General features: G+C 49.7%; 1 long non-coding RNA gene and 1 pseudogene across 1 annotated transcript; both read left to right on the top strand.

Annotated features, from left to right (window-relative positions):
- Positions 1–1,547: 1,547 nt before the first annotated feature.
- On the top strand, positions 1,548–4,982 carry LOC136484092 (probable LRR receptor-like serine/threonine-protein kinase At3g47570; annotated as a pseudogene).
- A 9,541-nt stretch (positions 4,983–14,523) lies between these two features.
- Positions 14,524–16,010, top strand: LOC136482585 (uncharacterized). The gene is made up of 4 exons (XR_010765129.1): positions 14,524–14,806; positions 14,876–15,074; positions 15,149–15,295; positions 15,381–16,010. It is a non-coding gene; the product is annotated as an uncharacterized lncRNA (long non-coding RNA).
- Positions 16,011–23,706: the final 7,696 nt, after the last annotated feature.

The following is a 23,706-nucleotide window of genomic DNA, read 5'->3' as shown; positions in this document are numbered from 1 at the left end:
TGACATCTTTTTTCTCTGCCATTGAATTCCTGATGGAAAGTGATGGTTTTTTTTTCTTTCCTGTCGAAATCATATGGAGTGATATCTCGCTAAAGCTAAGGTCCAGTGAACTCTAACCCGTCCTGGTTGAATACCACATCTCCATCGCTGCATCTTTCGACGACTAAAGCTGTAAAGCCCATCTCCTTGTCTACCAATGGCACGCAGGTGAGAAATTAATGGTCATTGTCAGGCGTAATTCAAATTTTGGTGTTGAATTCAAATTAATGCTTTAGTAGGTCCCGTCTCCACAAAAGAGTTTAGCTTCTATTCACTACTACAAAATAGTTTTCGCCGATGATATTTTCACCGCCGGTTTTATTAAAACCATAGGTGGTAACTGATAACATATCACCACCCATTCGTAATAAAATTGGCAATGAAAATCATTTTCATGGTCGGTTCTGGAGAAAAACCATTGATGAAAAATATCCTTGCTTTCACCACTGATTCGGTACAGGGACCAACGGTAAAAATCTTGCCTCACGAGGGTGTGCCTCTCTCTAGCATGATCTGCCTGCCCAACTAACATGTATATGTTTGTGCTTCCTTAAAGTGTCTAACAAGCGGCCCCAATATTCTGGTGGTAAAGGATTGTAAGTCTACGTTCCTTAGGAGAGTTTCTTCAGATAATGTTCTTTTAATGGATACTAGATCTTACTGCCAGCAACAGGTAGCTTATTTGTGGTCTTCAAAGTTTTGTATGGGGAAGGTGTTTGCAGGGTATCCCTTTCCCTTGCTATCTGTTAGTGTGAGCTCAATCTCTAGCATGCGCTAAACGAACGAAGGAATAAGACGAGTAGAGGATTGGTCTTTATGTACTCTCTTATTTTTCTGAGAGGCTGTTTTGTGCCAAGTTATCATTTTATTACTCTATTATATATTGTTTCTCTTGATGAATATCAAATATGAGGCACCTTTTGAGTATCTTTACTAAAAAACTTGAAGGAAAAATCACCTTTAATAGCTCCTACTGAATCAAAGACACAAAGTACTTCACCCGTGCTGAACTGAACTAGGTTTATTATTACTAGCCCAACACTGATGGCAAAGTATTCCTAGTCGGTGTGGAACCAACCTGAAAGAAAAATTACAAATCACAGACCACACAGAGGAATAACAAAATTCATGTGTAGAAATGTCCATAATGATTTGGACCTGACACTCTTTTCTTATCTACTACTGAATTATTGCTGCTGTCAAGCTTTCATACTTCACTACAGTGCGATTTCTATCTATAGCTGTGTCATTTGAATAGTCCAACGTTTGGTCATGTCATGTGCCATCCTTTTCTTGCATGTCACATTGATGGTTGTCCCACATTTATTTCCCAGACAGAGATGCTATCTATAATACTTTTCAAAGATAAAATATTTTCAGTCATTTGAATAGAAAAAATGTAGTAATCATTTAAAATTTTGACCAGGTTCCTGTTGATGATTGGGCTACTACTGCAGATATTCATGCCTTATTTAACGACTTCCACCCCCAGAGATGGAAGGCGCACCAGGCAGCCACGGCAAAGTGCAGACAAACCACAATACAACCATCACCTTGCTGAAGAATGAAGATCCATAAGATGATTCCCAGCCTATGTACATGGCAGATCTCCATGCTCACTCTTATCACCAATATCCTCTTTGTTACATCCACCTCTCCATCTCCTAACCCTAGCCACCATGATCTCTTGGCGCTCTTATCCCTCAAATCCCACATAACAAGTGATGCACTGTCGTCATGGGATGCAGCAAGCAACGACACCAGCAAACCAGTTCCTAATTTCTGCAAATGGACTGGCGTGACCTGCGGCGACCGTCGCCACCCTGGCCATGTCACTGCCATAGATCTGCATGGCTATGGCCTTGGAGGCACCATCTCTCAAGACATCGGCAACCTCACATACATCCACTTCATTGATCTGTCGTCCAATAACCTGGTAGGTGATATTCCCTCCAGCCTTGGCAATTGCAGAAGACTTCGTACTATGAATTTGAGCAGTAACCACTTGTCTGGTTCTGTCCCTACTCCTCTGGGTCACCTATCAAAGCTCAAAATTTTCAATGTCAACTACAACAATCTGACTGGTGAAATTCCCACGACACTATTTAATGTCACAACGCTAATGTTCCTTAGAATTGGGGGAAACTCCTTTCAGGGCCAAATCCCTAGCTGGTTGAGCAACCTAACATCATTGACTGATTTGTATCTTGTGAATAACAACTTCAGTGGCAACATCCCTGCAGATTTATGTAGGTTAAGTAACCTCCTGAGGTTTGATGTAATGAATAACAAGCTTGACGGCCCTGTTCCTCCATCACTCTTCAATATTTCGTCCATCACTACCATAGGTCTTGACCATGAACCAGCTTACAGGATCACTGCCACTTGATATTGGCTTTAAGCTTCCCAAGCTACATGTTTTGGCCACATATTACAATTACTTTGAGGGTCCAATACCAGCCTCCTTATCAAATGCATCTGAACTCCAATATCTGATTCTTCGTGGAAACCGATATCATAGTTTGATCCCACGGGACATTGGTATTCATGGTAAATTGAAGTTTTTTTCGGTAGGCTACAATGAACTACAAACCACAAAGCCTACGGATTGGGAGTTTATCACATCCTTAACCAACTGTAGCAACTTGATAAGAATAGACCTCGAACAAAACAACTTTTCAGGTGTTATGCCGGTTAGTATCGCCAACCTATCTCGAAAACTCGAGTGGCTTACAATTGGCACAAATCACATAGCCGGGACCATATCTTGGGTAGGGATGTTCCGAAACCTTACAAAGCTTACCCTTGAGGATAACCTATTTACAGGCACCTTACCTATAGATATTGGCAAGCTTTCTAGTCTCGAGAGTCTTGATCTGAGTCATAATGGATTTGAAGGGCAGATTCCACAATCAATAGGCAATGTTACAGTACTGGTTCATCTTTCTCTATCTAATAACTTTCTGAACAACAGCATTCCGCCAAGCCTTGGAAAATTATCGAATATTGAATCCATGGATCTTTCTTGTAACCTGTTGACGGGCCAAATCCCACTGGAGATATTTAGTATTCCTTCCCTGACCATACTTCTTAACCTTTCCAGAAATGCTCTAAGTGGGGCAATTCCAACACAGATTGGGCACTTGAAGAGCCTCGGCACAATGGACCTCTCAATGAATAAGCTAGATGGTGAAATCCCAGAGGCTATTGAGGGTTGTGTCCAACTGCGATTCCTATACTTACAAGGAAATCTACTGCAAGAGCAAATCCCAAAAGGGTTGAATACTCTGGGAGTGCTTGAAAAATTGGATCTCTCGAGCAATAACTTAACAGGACCCATACCCAAATTTCTAGAGGGCATTAGATCTCTAAGCTATCTAAACCTGTCCTTCAATAACCTATCTGGTCCTGTGCCAGATGCAGGTGTCTTTTCTAATTCCACTATATTGTCGGTCACAGGTAACACCATGCTATGTGGTGGTCCTCCATTCTTGCAACTCCATTCATGCCCATCTATACCTTCTCACAAGGCTTCACCGCATCGATTGCACATATTTATCTTTGGAGCTATTGGATTATTCATCTTTTGTGTATGCTCCGTAACTGCTTATTGCTTTATTAAGAGAAGGACCACATCAACTTTTGTTCATCATGAGTACCTATTCTTTAATGAGGAGCATGAGAGAATATCCTATGCCGAGCTACATAAAGCAACAGGATCATTCTCTCCAGCAAATTTGATTGGTTCTGGAAGCTCTGGCAAAGTGTACTTTGGAAATTTAACTTTTGGTGAGAATTTAGCTACCGTAGCAATCAAGGTTCTTGATCTTGGCCAACAAAGAGTCAGTAGAAGCTTTTTAGCTGAGTGTAATGCTCTAAAGAGGATCCACCACCGGAAATTGGTGAAGGTGATCACCGTGTGCAGTGGCTTCGACCATAATGGTAATGAATTCAAGGCACTTGTCCTAGAATATATTTGCAATGGGAGTTTAGATGACTGGCTGCATCCAGACAAAATGACAAATAGCAAGATCAGAAGAAATCTAAGTTTGATGACAAAGACTCAACATTGCTCTTGACGTTGCAGAGGCATTGGAATATCTTCACGATCATATTGATCCAAGGATAGTTCATTGTGACATTAAACCAAGCAACATACTTCTAGATGATGATTTGGTTGGACATGTTACAGACTTCGGTTTAGCAAAGATAATGTCGTCTGAAGCAGGCAAGAAAAACAGTCCTGAAACTGAAGGCAGCTCATTTGCAGTCAAAGGCACAATTGGATATGTCCCCCCAGGTTAGTAATTAAACTGTTGTTGACGCATACTGAATATGTTGCTGTTCTGAAGATTATTTATCTGATAAACTGATAATATTAATTTTTATGTGATCTATTATAATGTCGCCATAAAAATAATAAGAAAATCCCTTTTCTGTGTATGGCAGAGTATGGATCAGGATCTGAAGTCTCCATGATGGTGATACATATAGCTATGGGGATCTGCTTTGGAAATGTTTACTGGAAGAAGGCCAACTGACAGTTTCACCGATGGCGTGCCAAATCTTGTCAGCTTTGTTAAGATGGCTTATCCTATTAATCTACTAGAGATACTTGATGTTACTGCATCATACAGTAGAAACACAGACACCCAAGCTATCCTAGATATTCTCGTTTATCCAATATTTAGAGTTGCTTTAGCATGTTGCAATGACTCACCAAGACAAAGAATGAAGATGCACGACATAGTGGAGGAGTTGAATGCTATAAAAATGGCATGCGCTGTTCAGATGCCCTACTCATAAATTACGGGCTGACACATGAACTAGGCTGGCAATAAGATGGTTCATTTTAGTCTACAAGCTTGCTAATATCCCTTGTGAACCTCCAAGTTTGCTAATTTCCTTGTGAACCTCCGATTTGTAAAAGGACTTTTATTGGTGATTCTTAAGTCAAGTATATTGCCACTGATTTTTACTTTACATATGTTTAATTTTTTTTAATCGTCTATACCTAAATAGGAATCGATCAACAATAGGCCAATGAAACCAAACTAAAAATACATCGCCAATACTTCCTGCCGATCCATCCATCAGCCACATCAAAAATCTGCTGCAGATCATCAGTCGCACGGCATAAAGAACAGGCCACTAGCGATCCATCCATCAGCAAAACGGAAGAACACTGGCGAACTAACTGCGGGAGCTCTGGAGCACTGATCCCGGTACGTGGGCGGCGCATCTACGCTACATAGAAGTTGAAGGGGCATGCACTACGTTGTTCGAGCATGGTATGAATGTCTCATATTGCAGACTTAGTTTACCTTCTCAAGCACGACTATGTTTTAACACTTATCTACTGCAGTAAAAAAATGTATATATGTACTTCTTCTCCAGTTCGTTGGTAGTGAATGAAGTTTCTCTCTGCCTAATATCATTGAGAATATGCCTCAAAAGATATGATTTAGAATTTGACACTATGGTGAAGCAACAAAAATTGTTCAGATTGAGTCTCCATGTCTTTTTCCCCCTTTCCTCTACTTCAATGTCCCATCCTTGCATACAAAAAACATATAAATCCAGATATCATGTACAACGATTATTTTCAGAATGCTATTTTATTTTATTGTGTTTTAACCATTGTGGCTACATTCTACAACTGCATTTTTCCACTTCCACACCAGACGACAAACATCATAAGTGAATGAAATATACTGATGAATTCACAATAAATGTTGATGCATAGAAGGCTCTAATAAAAATAATATGTATTCTTCCACAATTTTACTATATCTCACTCCATCAATCCTCTTCAAGTCAATGCTACAAAATTCCCGCAGCAACACGCGGGGTATCATCTAGTATCTATAATACTAAAGAACAATATTAATTCAGGGCTCTAATACAATTTTTGTATCCAAGTAGCTAATAACACTTGTCCACTGAGTCGGTACATTTTTTTCACAACCACAAGATTGTGCACCCTTTCGATTAAAGGATCTCGAACAAATCCCTTGTCTTCTATCAAACATGTCTCATGTTTTTGTCACCTCCTCCAACAGTATACTCATGGTACCTCCACCTTAAAGTCTCTTTGATATATGGGGTCCACCTACCAATGGCCTTTTGACATTTGAGGTCCACCTGCCAATGACTATACTTTTTTTATTTTTGTTTTTTATGCCCCTATCTCATGGCCAAAAACGTCACAATGGATGCTTCTTGCGGGACATGTTGAGCACCTTGCAATGGGAGTGGAAGTAGATGCTACTCACAAGTCACAAAGGTGGGGCTGCATGCCAGGCAGTATTTAGGGAAGGAGCAGCTAGACTGTGTAGCCTATGTTGCACTACTGCAAGCCTGCACAATATCTTTGTTCCCTTGAGAGCAGTGCACCACTCCAAGGTCTTTTGCACAACCAAATGGTTGAAGCGGCGGTGGCTGGGTGCCAGTTGCGAGGCAGCCACAACGCCAGTAGACAAGTGTGGGAGAGATTTTGGCTTCCGCCAACACTTATTAGACTTGTACTTTGTGCCCATGCCACTATACTTGTGCTTTTCCCAGTGCTTGAACAACCCTCTGGCAGCGGGAGGTGGCAAGCAAGTGTTCGCACCAAAATTTGGTTGTTTCCTGCTAATATAGGAAAACCAAGCTGGCCAGTGAACTTGAAGCTTTGTGTGAAGGCTGATTTAGAGGGGATGGAGGGGGAGATGGCTTGGGGTGACTCACCATACTGTGGGTATGCTCCATGTGCAGCAGCTTGCACTAGGAAGGCTTAGGGAAGGAGATCGACCTCGAGACACCACCATGAACATGAGGAAGAAAATGAAGCTTGGGGCTTCCATCTCTGACTTCGGCGAGGTTGAGGGCATGGTTGTGGTGGGGAAGCTCGTCGTTGGCTGGCTCCTCCAGCATGGTGGACTCCTCCTCCTCCTTCCTCTCCTCCTCTTCTTATTCTTCACACAATTCTAGTAGCAAGCTTAACTACTACAACTAGTGAGCTACACAAGTCAAGCAACTAAACTACTCTACTCACTAGATAAGAGCTACTACTACAAAAGCTACAACAAGCAAACGCATGTAAAGTAAATGCAAGTGTAGTAGTGAACAAACCACCGAGGACAAGAGACACAATGATTTTTATCCTATGGTTAGGTTGCTTGCTAGCAACTTAATCCCCGTTGAGATGAGTCCTTTAGACTATCGCTTCACAAGCCTCGCAAGTACACTAGCTCGTCCCCCAACTTGGACACTTGTGCAGAAGCCGGCATGTCACCAAGAACCACTTCAATCCTCCTTGATTATACTAGAGTTGCTCTTCTTGTACTTCTGCAGGGATGAGCACAAATCCCCTCACAATGCCACCGATCAGAGCCTCTGCATAATCACCAAGTAGTGCTTCAACGATCTACCATAGCTCTAAGCCGTCTAGGTGGTGGCAACCACCAAGAGTAACAATAACTCCATTGCTAGAATGATTCACCAAGTACCACTAGATGCAATTCTCAATGCAAGGCACAAGAAACTCTCCAATCTCACACAAATGCAATCTCTAGAAAAGCAAGTGAGTGGAGTGTGTTTCTCAATCCCAGGGTATGCGGAGTGATGAATATCTAACACTAGGGATCATGAAAACCCATGGATTAGCACCATGATAGCATATTTAACCCCTTGACCGGTTCTCCTAATCGGTTAGGGGCTAGGAAGCTACACCCAATGGGTGCACTCGTGCGCCCCATTGGGTCTTGACCAGAGCCCGTGAGCCTTGAGCCTCCATCTCCCAGGGGGCGTCGGGAGGGGCGGGGGGGGCGTGTGGGGCGTTGGGGAGCCGCTGGGGCTACCAGGGGGCCGTGCCAGGGAGCCGTCGGAGGGATGGGGGCATCAGGGAGCCGCCGGGGTTGCGCGCCGTGGTCGCCGGGCAGTCTACACCGTGAGCCCCTGAGCCATGGCTTCGGGGTTGTCCCTTTGGCCCCAGCTCATTTGGAGAGGCTATTTTGTCCCGATGTTTAGGGGATCATTCCCCCGACCTCTTTCTGCGCAGTCGCGAGGTTTCTTGCGGTCATGCATCGGCTCATAGGTCTTGGACCCTTTTGCTTTTTCCATGTGATTGAGCCGTGATCATGTTTTGGGCTTTGCATTGCGTGTCACCCCGGCCTTTTGCTCCATTGATCTCTCTAGAGAGGTCATGAGCCCCTGACGATTTATGGGTCTCTAGAGGATGCTTTAGGTCTAAGACCTGGGACGTAGGGAGGAGTTAGCCGTGGCTTGGCCCTAGCTTCCTTTGGGGTCACGGGGACCCTACTCTGTCTTTGCCTGATGTCCTTGCTGACCCCGAGAGGTCATGTTGCCTTGTTGAAGGCGGGTTTGTTTTCGCCCCACGCAGGGAGAGGCATGTCCACCATAACCACGTGGTCAGAGCGGTGCGCCTCGTCGGGGTCTATGGGTAATTCAAGTGAGACCCGATATCCTCCCCTATCGACGTGGAGTTTGGCTGTGCCTCACATGAGATGTCCCATAAATCGTCAGTCGTCAATCCTGTTGGTCCCCCACCGCCTCTACAGCGACCAGAGGGCAAGATGCCTCCCCCAGAGGGGGTCAACTAGGGGGACTTCGAAGCGGATGACTCCAAAACATGAAGAGATGGTCATGTGGCTCCGCACCACCGATTAGAGCCGTGGGGGCCCATCTCCTCCCTGCCCCTGTCGCTTTTGTGGCCTCGAGCCCTTCTAAGGGCTGGCCCAAGAGTGAGTTTCCTAAGTAAGATGTGGGGTCATGATTGCGGTGGGCCACTCAGAACACGATCCCCAGGGGGCAGTCGGCCTCCCTAGTCACATCATGGCGTGATGGCGATTGCTCGCGAATGGTCGTGCGCTGCGAAGTGCGGACACATAAATTGAAATGACAGAGGGAAAGTGGGGGTGTGCGCAGCTTACTTGATTCATGCCATCATTTGGGCGACCATCATTCTGCCTCCCTTCCGATCGCTTCACCTACTCTGCGGGGTTTCCAAGGGGTTACTAAATGTAATCGTGCGCGCGTGTGCTTTGACTGCCCTTAGTGGTTACAAATACACTTGGAGCGGAACTGCGAGGATGCATTCAACTTGAGTCGCCTGCTCCTCCACTTCCCTGTCTCTGCTCTTGCTCATCTAGAGTTACCTCCCAACCGGTGAGGATGAGTCACGGCAAGTGGTTGTTGGGAGGGTCGTCTGGCACCGGTGGGGAGCCGCCACTTATCCGTCCTTGCCTGCTTGATCAAAGGTAAGTGCATTTGGATGATTCTCGAGTTTGAGGGTCCAACCCATGTTGATCCTGTGTGGCCTGCAGGGATGCCTTCCATGATGTGGCCGTGGGGGCTGTCGACGCTGCTTGTGCCATGACCCCACCCACTGGGGGGTCGAGCTTGTCGTCATCTTTCTTGGATGATCGGTGTGAGTTCCACGAGCTCGTTCGCGAGGCAGATGAGGCTCGCTAGCGCTTCTCTAACACCACCCATGAGGTGAGCCAGCTAGAGCGCTGTCTTGAGGCCATCTGGGTGGCCCTTGAGGCCTTGGAGAGGGAGACCACTGCCGCGCAGGCAGCGGCCACCGACGCCTAGGCCCGCATCATGGGTATGGATGCTTCTATGTCTTGTTGTCCCATTCATTGTTCATCGTCCCTGACCTTCTCGCCTTCATGTTGCTAGCATTGGAGGAGCAGCTGGCGGCTTCCCACCGTGAGACGAAGGAGGCCTGCCTTCGATAGGTTCTTCTGATGGAGGACCGCGAATGTGCGGTGGTGGCCGGAATCGGATAGGGGGCCAGCATCGCTCTCGCCTCCCTATAGCTTCACACCGGCTGGGACTTCCGTCAGGTGGCGCCTGGGTTTCTGGATCATGACAGCCAGGCGGAGTGAGCGGAGCTGGTTAGTGGCTTCACTGCTACTGCTGCCGCCATTGTGGCCACTGTAAACATGGATGATATCCTCCGCGGAGGTGGTTAGGGGCCTTTGGTTGTACCTAGTGACCTTCGATGAATGCAACCCTTCAGCTTGTGTCCCGTGTTTCTTTTTCTTTCGTGCGTCGACTATTGATCTTGTGCATTTGAATGCCGTGGTCATGGCCTTGCCTAAGGATCGACCCACATAGTCTAGCTAGGTGTGGCTCTGTTTTTGTGACATTAGTGTTGTAGGAGCGCTCCGACAACAGTGCGCCTGGTGCCGTTCTCTTTTCTATAGGTCGTGATGATTTTGCCGGTGAGCGTTGACGCATAGTATGCCATGGTTTAGCCCCCGCAGAGAGCCATGTCATCAAGCACATGCCGATCGACACAGGTCCCTTGGGGGCACACGCGTCATTAGAGTGTCGCCTTGACGTGCACTTGTTAGAGCGTATCACAATCTCTAGGTACGGAAAGGACTTATTGATGATCAGGTACAAAATTTTCAGTGGCTGGGAGCAGCCTTGATGCGAATACCAAGTGTCCACACCATAGATCATGGCCTTCATCGCTCGTGGTGTCCGACACGGCGGGGCCTAGGGCTTAGGGCTTGACGAGTCATGGAGCGCATTGTGTTGCGATCCCTCCCATGCTTACTGATCATGCCATCATTGTCGACGGAATATGGTCGGCAGTCTACCTAGGGGTATGCCCAAGGTAGTAGATTATCGGCAGACAGATGCGCAAGCCCCAAACAAGACGGTGACGCAAGACAGACACGAGGTTTTTATCCAGGTTCGGCCGCCAAGAAGGCGTAATACCTACGTCCTGCGTCTGATTTGTATTGCTGTCTATCAATGAGAGATATTTTTTAGAGGGGTCCCCTGCCCGCCTTATATAGTCCGGGGGGCAAGGTTACAGATCTGGAAACTAATCCTAGTCAGTTACAATTGCCATATGTGGCCGGATAAGGATTCCTATTCTAACCGACCAGGATCCTGCTCGGTCGCCAAATCCGTCTTGATTCCTTGTGCGGGACTCCGATCAGGTTAACCGGGCTGCACGTTGTCTTTCGGGTGGACCGAACCCATCGATCCGGGCCGGTCCAAGCTTAGCCGTAAGGGTATAGGGGTTATACCCCCACAGCTAGTCCCCGAGCATCATGTATTATGCTGCGACATGCCATTTTAACCTTCTCCGATAAGTGAGGCTTGAATCCTTGACGCCTCCGACCACCGTCATCACCGGAGAAGTAGGTTGTCCGAAGAATGTATGGTGCTCTTAAGAAAAAAGAAAAGGATTTCCGTCCTGGGAAGTGTGCCCACTTGTATTTCTGAAAAGAAATGTAAGTGCGTCTTGAAGCGTAGCATCTTTGATAATCAGAGGCGTAGTGGTCGAAAAACAAGCGCATTCACCGCAAGGTGAAGTGTGCCCACTTAGTCCCCGAGCCTGGTAGTAGGTGACGTAGGCACGTGGTGCCAGGGTCTAAAAAGAATTCCCAGTTAAGTTGAGAACCCAATCGTCGTATAGGCGATACGAGATGCACCGGCAGGTGCATCGTACCGATGTAGTCCCCGAGCTTGCTGGAAGGCGAAGTATGAGCCTTGTAGCAAGGTCCAAATAAATGTCTCTCAACTGTATGTGAGTATAAATCACATGTAGCCAAGGAGAACCATTATTCAAGCAGTGGTCGGGGCAGTCCCCGAGCATGTTAATAATCCTTACAATCATTGAAAACACAGGGGTCGATTTAAACAAACACATTCACCGCAAGGTGAAGTGTGCCCACTTAGTCCCCGAGCCTGGTAGTAGGTGACGTAGGCACGTAGTGCCAGGGTCTAGAAAGAAATTCCGCTGAAGTTAAGAATCAAATTGCCGTACAGGCAAAACAAGATACACCGGCAGGTGCATCGTACCGATGTAGTCCCCGAGCTTGCTGGAAAGGCGAAGTATGAGCCTTGTAGCAAGGTCCAAATAAATGTCTCTCAACTGTATGTGAGTACAAATCACATGTAGCCGAGGAGAGCAAAACTCCAAGAAGTGGTCGGAAGCGTCCCTGAGCACAGCGGTGGTCATAGCAACTCCTGAGTATGGTAATGGTCGGAGCAGTCCCCGGGCACGGCCGTGGTCGGAAAAGTCACCGTGGTCGGAGTTGTCCCCGAGAGAGAGAATGGTCTGGGCAGTCCCCGAGCACAAAAGTGGTCTGGTAAGTGCCCGAGCACAAAAAAGTGGTCTGGGCAATGCCCAACTACAGTAGTGGTCTGGGCAGTGCCCGAGCACAGTAGTGGTCAGGGCAAATCCGCGGTCACGTGCGCTGCTTTGTACTATTATTTGGTGTATTTATTTTTCTCTATTTTCTGCCAAGTCCAGTCTGACACGTCTGGTCAAAAAAGCAAATAGGTATAGTACATCATTCTGTCTTCTTATTTTTTTCTGGCAAACAGTCGGTTGACACCTGTATTAAGGTGTGTCAGTGTGGGGCCCTCTTACACCATCAACGAAGAGGTGCGTACACTGTTAATGAAGGAGCGCGTTTATTGGCGCAGATCTCGAGGTGGTGTGAATAACCGTCCGCCGCGCGTGCGCACGTCTCCCAAGAAACTCGGGCAGACAAAACGACGGTTCTCTTTGTTATTTATAATATAGATCTGGCAAGTTACTGTCACCGTTCCCCATCGTCATTCGCCGCCGCCACCTTCGTCTTCCTCTTGCCAAACCCTATTCCTCCGATAAACATCGCCAAATCCCCTTGCCACCGCATCCACCCCCCTAGAAAGGACAGAGTAATGGCGAGGAGGGACGCCCAGAAGAAAGGCGGAATCATGGCGAAGGAGTGGTGGAAGTCTCGGAGCAACGAGCAAACCATCGAAGACCTCGTCGCCATGGGGGTGCTCCACAACAAGGCCCTCGCTGGATGGCGCGCACCGGAAGGAGAAAGCTTCCCCGATCCACAACCAGGTGAGATCGTAGTTTTCGAAGATTTCTTCAAACGGGGTTTTGGGATTCCAGTGCACCCTTTCCTTCAGGGTCTCTGCTTGTACTACGAGATTGGGATTTGCAATCTGCATCCCAACTCGATTCTTCTTGTCTCTACCTTCATCCACCTCTGCGAGGCGTATGGTGGCTTCCAGCCCCATTTCGACCTCTTTCGCCACCTGTTCTGTCTTCGGAAAAAAGGGAGCGGTGGCTCGAAGATCGCCGGGGGCGTCTACCTGAACCTGCGTGACGGCATGAAGGCCCAATACCTGCACTGCCCCTGGAACACCTCATTGGACGAGTGGTACAAGAAGTGGTTCTACATCCGTGAAGAGCCGAACACCATCACTCTATGTGATGTGGGGCTAATACCAGAGAAGAAAAATAGCTGGTCGGAAAAGCCCGAGAACTTGGAACAGATCGCCGAACTGCTTGGGATGATCCCGTGGGGAAAGCTTGATGGCCCGAGCGTGGTCGGCAACTTCATTAGCCGACGAATTCAGCCATGCCAGAAAAGGATTCATCCTGGCTTCGAGTACCAAGGGGGCGCGGATCCGACAAGGACCAGGAAAGAGCCGCTCGACAAGACTGAGATCAAGGCCAGGATTGGAGAGCTGTTCAACCTGGCCGATCCCAATTATGCTGCGCTGAACGCCATCGAGCACGCCTTCAAGCTGGCTCGACCTCCCCCAAAGGTAAATGACGCCTCCTTTTAACTGTAGTGTCATGTTGTATCAAGAGAATAACTGTTTTTTCCTTCTTTTTGTGTTTCAGTGTAATGGCCGTGACCGGGCAGAAGTGTTCGTGTCGCCTCCCCCCGGTGTAGAATGGCCGCAGGCTACCGGCCCAGCCGCCCAGACCAGCGCCAGGACTGACGATGTTCACTGGGCGGTACTCAAGACCGTAGAGGATGCCTCGACCAGAGCCGCTGGCAAGCGTCCGGCTGCCAGCAAACGACGTCAAGCCATCTTCCCCCTGTCGGACGACGAAGCAGAGGATGCAGACATCTTCCGGCTCGTCCCCCGAAAGAGGAGAAGGCAGGTGGGACCGACGGAGCAGGGTGGCTCCTCTGGGCCAGCAGTGGTCACAGCATCGACTACTGCAACACAGAGGACAGACGAAGGAAACATGCCGCATCATACTCCGACGCCCGTACCGGAGATCCCAAAAGTCCCAGTGGAAACTGCTGAGCAAACAGAGCAGGGGCGGTCGAGGAGACGTTCCTTCGCCACATCCTTCCGCAAGTCGAAACTGTAAGTATCTATATTTTTTATGGCCGCTTGCATTTTGCATTGGATGCTATTATCTTCTGAATTTGTCTCTGAATGCATTAGATCGGCGTCCACCGAAAGCCCCGACCAGCTAGCTGGGTGCGGAACGTCCTCACCAACAACGGCGGGACAAACTGCCAAGCGACCAAGCGTGGAGGAGCCCATGGCAGGAACTCCGCCTGGGCCTCAGCAGGCGGACGACCAGAGGCCAGTCCCCGAGCAGCTGGTCAAGAAGACAACCGAGCAGAATACAAGTGCTCCAAGCACTAACCCTGCTGAGGCGGATACCACGGTGCCAAAGGAGCTGGATCTAGCCGAGGGGCAGCAGCCAGAAGTTGCCCAGAACATGTTTGCCGACGCAACGGCTCGTGGGAAAGCCCTGGTGGTCGTGGAGTCTGCGAACTCCAGACCAGTGCCGCCTCCCGAACAGGAGGCTGAAGAGGAAGAAGTGGAAGAAGTCCTGGGCCATCCCCAAGATAGGCGACAACATGTATATGTGTCGCGCTATCGGAACGACGAATGGGTCATGCACGAGGAAATCCCAGAGGTCGAAGAGACCTTAAGAGTCGAACGGGCGGCCAAGCGTCTGGTGACGGAAGTCCAGGTATATTTGGCCTGAGTCCTTGACCCTGTTGTGTAGTCGAACTATCTGACGTAGCTTGTCTGTATGCAGGACTTGATGAAAACTGCGAGATACCGAAAAAGGTGCTTCGACCAGATAGAAGGAATCACGACGACCAATAAGGAGCTGACGGCTGAAGTGGAACGCCTATGGCGCCAGCTTGAAGCCGCCGACCAGGAGAGGACAGACCGAGAAGCATAGAACGAGAACCTGGTCGGCCAGCTTAAAAACAAAGAGCGGGAGAGAACAAGTAAGTTTTCACCATATCATAGCAAGTGCGAGACTTGTGTTATTGTGTTCTTGGCAGTAACAGCTGTAATGCAGGTTTAGAAGCTGAAGTGACCCGCCTCCAGGGGGAGAAAAGCCGTGTGCTTGCAGAATGTGGTCGCCTGAAGGAGGACAACGAGAAACTGGCACGCAGCCAGTCGGAACTCCAAGACCACACTACCAGAATGAAAGATGACCTAAAAAGTAAGCACTCCAGACCACCTTCCTCATTCTATTGCCCACCTTGCCTTGTCGTGTCGTCACGTTTGATGTCTTGTACTATTTTCAGTTTTGAAAGTCAATGCCAAGAGGCACCTGGAGGCAGTGATCAAGGAGCGTGACGACTGGAAAGCACAATGCCTTAGGGCCACTGAGGAGCGGGACACGTGGAACAAGCGGTGCCAAGAAATGGCAACTGGTATTGTGCCTGTCCTCGACCTTATCGACCCGGCGCTCACAGAGGAAGAGCTAAGGACGCCCCAGCTCGGACTGGTCGAGAGATGCAAGCAAGCATGGGGATGGTTCCAAGAATTCGTGAAGGAGGCGGGTGAATACACGGGTGCCCATGTGCTAAGCATGGTGCGTGCTCACTACCCCCTGATCGATCTCAAACGCTTGGAGGCTGGGTACCCGAAGGAGATAGACCCAGACAAGGCCGAAGAGCTTCGGACGGCCCAGCTAGACTTGTCGTCGAGGATAATTGGTGATATTAACCTGTGCGGAGGTGGGACAACACCTGTGCAGGGTATGCCATCGACAAGCCAGCTGGAAATGCCATCAGCTGCAAGCCAACCAACGAAGCTTGCGGTCTCAACCAGCCAGGCACCGCCGGGGCCATCCCCTTCAGCTTAACTAGCTCGAGAGTCTCCGAGACTCGAGTAGGGTACCAGAGGCGGCGAGCAGTAAATGCCATGCGCCCCGACCAGCCAATGTAATAGGCTTAGAGCTGTAGAAGGAGGAGATAGTTGTGTTATTGTAAACTTGAGCCTCTTCAGGCAAGCTTGTAATAACGTAACTGTATATCATTATAAGCTTGTTTGTTTTATACAAAACGCACTTAAGCTTGAAATTTTTTGTTGGTGTAACTAAGTGGAAACGTGTTAACGTTCTGTTTAGTTGTACCGTTTTGCTCGACACGTCATCCTAAAAAGTTTGTGCGGCCCTAGTCTGGCATGTGGTCGGAGTGTGAGGTACTATGACCTGTGCACACGTGGACGCAGACAAGTCAAACTAGGGGGGACCTGCCGATCACCCGCAACGTAGAGAGCGGATCCTGTGCACGTGTTGGGAGGAACCGGGGACAGGGCCTGCTCCGAAAACCGTAGAAGGAGTGGTGGTCGGCTTGCACTGGCTTAAGTTAGAATAACCATAAAATTCGGAGTGACACATTAGAGTGGTCGGAGAAATCATAGTTGCTTTAGTAAAGTAAATCAAAAATACAAGTAGAGTACATATCTCAGTAGTTAAGCATAGAAACGTCTAAGCTTGTCGATGTGCCATGAGTTTGGTACGTCCGTGCCGTCCAGATGAGCCAACATGTAAGACATTGGACGTGTGACTTCCTTGATCATGAAGGGTCCCTCCCATGGGGTTGCGAGTTTGTGGACACCAGCCTGGTTCGTCTTCCACTTCAGGACTAAGTCCCCGACCACGAAGAAACGCTCTTTAACGTTCTTGTTGTAGTACCTGCGCAAAACAGCAAGGTATTTGGCCGTGCGTACGCAAGAATCAAGCCTTTTCTCCTCTGCGCTGTTGACTTCTAGCTCCCGTACTTCATTAACCTTGCCTTCGTCGAAGTTCTCTACCCGTGCTGATCTGAAAGCTATATCTGGTGGAAGGACTGCCTCAGCGCCGTAAACCATAAAGTATGGTGAGACGCCGGTGTTATGACTGGGCTGTGTTCGGAGGCCCCAGACCACGGCTGGTAACTCCTTGAGCCATCTTCCAGGAGCTTTATCGTTTTCTCTGTACATCCTCTTCTTCAATGCGTCCAAGATCATGCCATTTGCCCGCTCAACTTGTCCATTAGCTCTAGGATGTGCCACCGAGATGTATTTTACAACTATGCTCCTTTCATCGCAGAAGTCCCAAAAAGCGTTCCCGGTGAACTGAGAACCCAGATCAGTAATGATGCTATTGGGCACGCCGAAACGGTGGATGACCTGGTCGAGGAATGTGACAGCTTTCTCTGAGGATGCCTGTACCAGAGGCATGTATTCTATCCACTTAGAAAACTTATCAATTAGCACGAAGACGCATGTAAACTTCCCAGGAGCTGGTTTGAAAGGCCCGATCATGTCCAGTCCCCAGCATGCGAAGGGCCAAGAGGCTGGAATCGTCTGGATCTCATGTGCTGGTACATGGATTCTCTTGGAGAAGAACTGACAACCCTCACAGCGGCGGACTAGCTTCTCTGCGTCGGCCACTGCTGACGGCCAATAGAACCCTGCTCGGAAAGCCTTACCAACCAGTGTTCTTGAGGCCGCGTGGTTGCCACAGGAGCCAGAATGGATTTGGTCTAGGAGACGCTCGCCTTCCTCCTGGGTTATACACTTCATCAAGATTTCCTCCTTAGCGTTTTTGTGCCATAACTTGCCATCGACGAGCAGGTACTGCTTACTACGATGCATCAGGCGCTCATTTCCGTTCGATCGATATAACCGCTACCATCTGTTAAGTATTTGATGAAAGGTGTTCTCCAGTCCGGCTCATGAGTGGTCGGAAGCGGCTCAGTTGTGTTCGGTGCCGGAACCGTAGCCACTAATTGCTGGTCTGAAACTTTGTCGGTCGTTGAATCTTTGTCTTCAATGGAAGGCGTGAGCAGGTCTTGGACGAATACGCCATGTGGGATTTTGGCTCAGGATGATCCTAACTTTGACAACGCATCCGCTGCCTGGTTCTTGTCCCGGACCACATGTATGTACTCGATGCCATAGAACCTGCCTTCCAGCTTTCTTATCGATTTGCAATATGCGTCCATCTTTTCACTGGTCGTGTCCCAGTCCTTGTTGAGTTGGTTGATGACTAGAGCCGAATCTCCGTAGACATAGAGACGTTTAACTCCGAGCTCAACCGCAATGCGTAGACCATGCAGGCATGCTTCATACTCTGCGGCATTATTAGATGCAGGGAAATAAATCCTGAGGACGTACCGGAGCTGCTCCTTGGATGGTGACACGAAAAGAACTCCTGCTCCCGCACCGTCAATGTTGAGAGAACCGTCGAAGTACATCGTCCAATATTCGTCGGATCCCGGAGAGGCAGGCGTGCTCAAGTCTGTCCATTCGACGATGAAATCGACGAGTGCCTGAGACTTGATTGTAGTACGGCTTGCAAATTCCAAGGAAAGGGGGCATAGCTCCATTGCCCATTTGACGATGCGCCCGTTCGCATCCTTATTGCGAATGATGTCCCCCAAAGGATACTCGGTCATGACCACCACTCGATATCCGTCGAAGTAATGTCTCAACTTTCGGGATGTTATCAGTATGGCGTAGAGCAGTTTCTGAATCTGTGGGTACCTGGTCTTGGATTCGTTGAGTACCTCACTGATGAAATAAATTGGCCGCTGTACCTTGTAGGCGTGGCCTGGCTCGTCGCGCTCGACCACCATTGTAGTGGAAACCACCCGATCGGTTGCCGCAATGTAAAGTAGGAGAGTTTCGTCTTCTCTGGGAGCAGTAAGTACCGGAGGTGATGTGAGGTATTGTTTTAGCTGCGTGAAGGCATCGTTTGGTTCCTCCGACCACTCAAACTTCTCGGACGCTTTGAGTAGTTTGAAGAACGGTAGTCCTTTTTCTCCTAATCTTGATATGAAACGGCTTAGAGCAGCCATGCAACCGGTAAGCTTCTGGACGTCCTTCACCTTTTTTGGAGGCTTCATGTCTAAGATAGCTTTGACTTTCTCCGGGTTAGGGCGTATGCCGTCGTAACTGACGACGTTGCCGAGCAATATGCCAGAAGGGATACCAAAGATGCACTTCTTTGGGTTTAATTTCCATTGGAATGTATTAAGGGCTGCGAAGGTGCGTTCCAGATTGTCAACAAGGGTATGTGCTTCCTTGGTTTTGACAACTATATCGTCGACATAAGCCTCGACGAGGCCGTCTTTTATTTCGTCGTTGAGGCAAGCCTGTATAGCGCGTTGGTAGGTAGCCCCGGCGTTTTTGAGCCCGAACGACATAGTCGTGTAGCAGTAGGCGCCGAAAAGCGTGATGAAAGATGTCTTGATCTGGTCGTCCTTTTTGAGAGCGATCTGGTGATAACCAGAGTAGCAATCGAGAAAGGAAAGCAGCTCGCAACCGGCGGTTGAATCTACGACCTCGTCTATGCGAGGTAAGCCGAAGGGGTCCTTAGGGCAGTGTTTGTTGAGATCAGTGTAATCAACGCACATTCTCCATTCATTATTCTTTTTGCGTACAAGAACCGAGTTGGCTAACCATTCCGGATGATACACTTCTTTGATAAATCCGGCTGCCAAAAGCCGTGTAACTTCTACCCTAATCGCCTCCTTTTTGTCGCGAGCGAACCGTCGTAGCTTCTGCTTGATTGGTTTGGCCTTGCTGTTGACATTTAAGGAGTGCTCAATCAAGTTCCGAGGTACGCCGGGCATGTCGGAAGGTCTCCATGCAAACACATCCACGTTGCCCCTCAAGAACCTGACGAGCGCGTCTTCCTATTTGGGATCCAGGTCGGCCCCGATGAGGGCCGTTTTGCTGGGATCGCCCTCGACTAGCTGGATCGTCTTGTGCTCCTTGGACCTGATGTTCTTGCGTGGAGCCTCGAGCTCTGGGATCTCTAGGTGGTCGGCCGAGGTCTTCTTAGCGTCGAGTATGGTCTCGGCCATGCGAATAGAGAGGTCATGGGCTTCTGCTATTTTGAAGCTGTCGTCCTCACAGGTATGAGCTGCGTATACGTTGCCCCTGAGGGTTAAAACTCCTTTCTCCGTAGGCATCTTGAGCACCAGATACCTGTAATGAGGTATGGCCATGAACTTGGTGAGCGACGGTCGACCAAGAATAGCATGGTAGGTGCCGTCGAAATCAGCGACCACGAAGTTGACGTAGTCGGTGCGGAAGTGGTCCGAAGTCCCAAATTGCACAGGTAGCGTGATCTGCCCGAGAGGTGTGGAGGTCTGTCTGGGGAGAACGCCCCAGAACTGTGCCTCGTACGGCTTCAGGTCTGCCTGGGCTATTTTCAGAGCGGGCAGGCTGTTCTTGAACAGTATATCAATGGAGCTGCCGCCGTCGATCAGTACCCTGTCGAATTGAACCTTGTTGATACAAGGATCGAGGACCAGGGGAAAACGCCCTGGCTCGGGTATGGCAGCCCATTGGTCCTTCCTGCTGAAGTAGATTTCACAGTGAGACCACGGAGGAAGCCGCGGATCGGTGAGAAGGTTGTCAGTTTTTGCCACGTTTAAGCAAGCGCGGGCGAGCAGCTTGCGTTCTCGTTTGGTCTCAATGGACACCTTGCCGCCGATGATGGTGTGGACGCGATCAGTCGGCTTGACGTATTTATGATGAGGGTCTGCATCGTCGTCGTCGTTGTCCTCGTTGCGCTGTTCCCCCGCGTCGTTAGGCTTGTCGTCGTTAGTCTTGAGGACGCGGCAATTCTCCATGGTGTGGTTCGACTTAGGATGAAGCTGGCAGGGCCCCTTCAATGCTTTGGCATAGTCGTCCTCGTAGTTACGACGTCCGCCGCCCTTTTTCATGGTATTGACCTCGCCGTCGTCTTCCTGAGCGCGCTTGGTCCTGTAATCGTCACAGCGGTTGCGCCGCTGATTACGTTGATCACGGTGGTCGCGGGAGTCGTTGCGCTGGTTGCGGCGGTCAAAATTGTCGTTCCGACCACGATTGCCGCGGTAATCGTCGCGGTGTGAGGGGTGGTCGGAGCGTGGAACCCTTGCTGCTTCCTCAACGATTATCTTTTTAGCGTCGTCAGCGTCCGCATATTTCTTAGTGGTGGCCAAAAGCGCTGTGACTGATTCGGGTCTCTTCCGGAGGAGCTTGTCTCTTAGGGCGTCGTGGAAGCGGAGGCCGGTGACGAAAGCCTCGATTGCTTCGTTGTCGGAGATTGATGGGACCTTGATGCGCATCTCCGAGAAACGCCGAACGTACTCGCGCAGTGGTTCATCCTTCCGATCTCGGATCCGTTGCAGATCATACTTGTTGCCGGGTTGTTCACAAGTGGCGATGAAATTGTCAATGAAGGCCTGCCTGAGCTCCTGCCAAGAGTCAAAATAGTTCGCTGGCAAGCTAACCAGCCATTGGTGACCTGCATGACCAACAGCGACTGGGAAGTAGTTAGACATGACGTGCTCGTCAGCCATGGCTGAGCGGCACGCAGTTTCGTAGAGCATGACCCATAATTCAGGGTTTTCCTTGCCGTCGTACTTCTGTAGTTTCTCGAGTTTGAAATTCTTTGGCCATATGACTTGGCGAAGGTGTGGAGTGAACTGCTTCAAACCCGGCGGGCCGTGGGCAGTGTCATATTCCATGCGGCGATAGCTTTCATGGGATGCACGATCGTTGTCTCTCTGGTTGATGCGAGCGCGCAGATCATGTCCGACAAGGTAATGGCGGAGATCGTTATTGCCATCGCGGCGATCTCGATTGCCATCTGGATTAGCCCTGCGACCATGGTTATCACGGCGATTGTCGCGGTTATCTCGGCGGTTGTCGCCTCGAACGTCGTGGCGGTTATCCTCCCGGCGGCGGTTGTCGTCCCGACCACTATCATGACCACCGTTTCCGCCTTGACGGTTGTCCGATGGGTCGTTATTGCGCGAACCACGTTGGTTGAGTGGCTGTGAGCGACTTGAGTATTGGCGACTGTGGCTTGATTCGACAAAAACGGATGGAGCCCGGGCTTGATTCATCTCTGCGGTCTGAGCCATAGCAGCCGTCAGATAAGCTTGTATGTCATCACGGATTGCTTGGGTCTCAGGAGTGTTGGGCAGCCGCTGCATTGTCTCCATGGCGATGGCTACGTTGGCGCTTGGGGTCTTGAAGACTTGTTTGTCCCCCACCCTATCGAAAGCATTGTTGAGGTCACGTGGTTGGACCCTTATGCGTCGTGCCTCCTGGTCTGCTTCAGCTTTGATTTGCCGGCGATTAAACCGGTCAATATTGCGTGCTTCGCGTGCGGTCTTTTCTTGTTCTGTTTCGCCAACTGCTGGCGGCTCGTCGTTGCTGACAACATGGATCAAATCCCCTCGTCTTGGCGGAAAAGACGGAAATTGGGGGAAACCCGGGGCGTGGTCTGGTAGATCCAGATCGTATTTGACGCCTTCATCTTCGTGACACTGAAGCTTGGTGTGGACAGATGCGTTGGATGCGATGCCGGATGAGGAGCTGGAGTCACCCTCTCAGACTGTGTGAACGGATCCTTCTTGATAATCTTCAATCCGGACCATGTTGACGATGTTGCATGGCTTCGGCCGAGATCGGTGTATAGGACACAGATCCGAGCGGCATCGTAGGTTGTACGCGTAGCTGGAGGCAGTGTTTTGCAGGCCGTAGGGCTGGACCTGGTGGTTCTCCGTCGGGACTTCGTACTCGCGGAGTCGGAGACCCGTCGCGACGGCTGGCTGGCGACGAGCGAAACGCCCCTCAGGAGTTGATACGATCACAAGATCTGTTCCAAATCGCGCAGGACGACTGGTCCGAGCTGGTCGGATAGATCTGTTGTGGGGTGCTGTTACCTGCTCGTTAGGTTGGCTTTGAATCGTACTTACCAGAGCCAAGGTTTCAGCGAGTTGGATGCCGACCCGATCAACGGAGTCGAGCAGGTCGGTGTTGTCGATCTGCTTTCCTCTGTAGCGGGGAAGCGGATGACGGGTTGTCGGCGTGGCTGTAGGCATGGTCGGAGCCAGACGTCCCATGGTCGGAGCCAGGTCCATCGTGGTTGGAGCCGTATCCGTTGTGGTCGGAGCCGTGTTCACCGTGGTCGGAGCCATGTTCACCGTGGTCAGAGCCGTAGCCGATGCAGGCGAAGTAGTCGTTGGCGCGGGTTGAATCCACGCCAATTCCGTGGTCATGGCGATGGAGTCGTCGGAGCCGGTGGTCCAGGTGATCTGGCCGACGGTGAACGTGAGGCCGTTGGGCGTAGCCATGGAGCCGGAGATGATGACCATCTTGTTTGCTTGGAGAGCAGTACGCACACCCCCTACCTGGCGCGCCACTGTCGACGGAATATGGTCGACAGTCTACCTAGGGGTATGCCCAAGGTAGTAGATTATCGGCAGACAGATGCGCAAGCCCCAAACAAGACGGTGACGCAAGACAGACACGAGGTTTTTATCCAGGTTCGGCCGCCAAGAAGGCGTAATACCTACGTCCTGTGTCTGATTTGTATTGGTGTCTATCAATGAGAGATATTTTTTAGAGGGGTCCCCTGCCCACCTTATATAGTCCGGGGGGCAAGGTTACAGATCTGGAAACTAATCCTAGTCAGTTACAATTGCCATATGTGGCCGGATAAAGATTCCTATTCTAACCGACCAGGATCCTGCTCGGTCGCCAAATCCGTCTTGATTCCTTGTGCGGGACTCCGATCAGGTTAACCGGGCTGCACGTCGTCTTTCGGGTGGACCGAACCCATCGATCCGGGCC

The sequence above is a fragment of the Miscanthus floridulus genome, chromosome 9 (genome assembly GCF_019320115.1).
Source record: "Miscanthus floridulus cultivar M001 chromosome 9, ASM1932011v1, whole genome shotgun sequence".
Classification (NCBI taxonomy): Eukaryota; Viridiplantae; Streptophyta; class Magnoliopsida; order Poales; family Poaceae; genus Miscanthus; species Miscanthus floridulus.
Note: the sequence above shows the minus strand (reverse complement) of the source record. Positions and strands in the feature narration are given on the sequence as shown.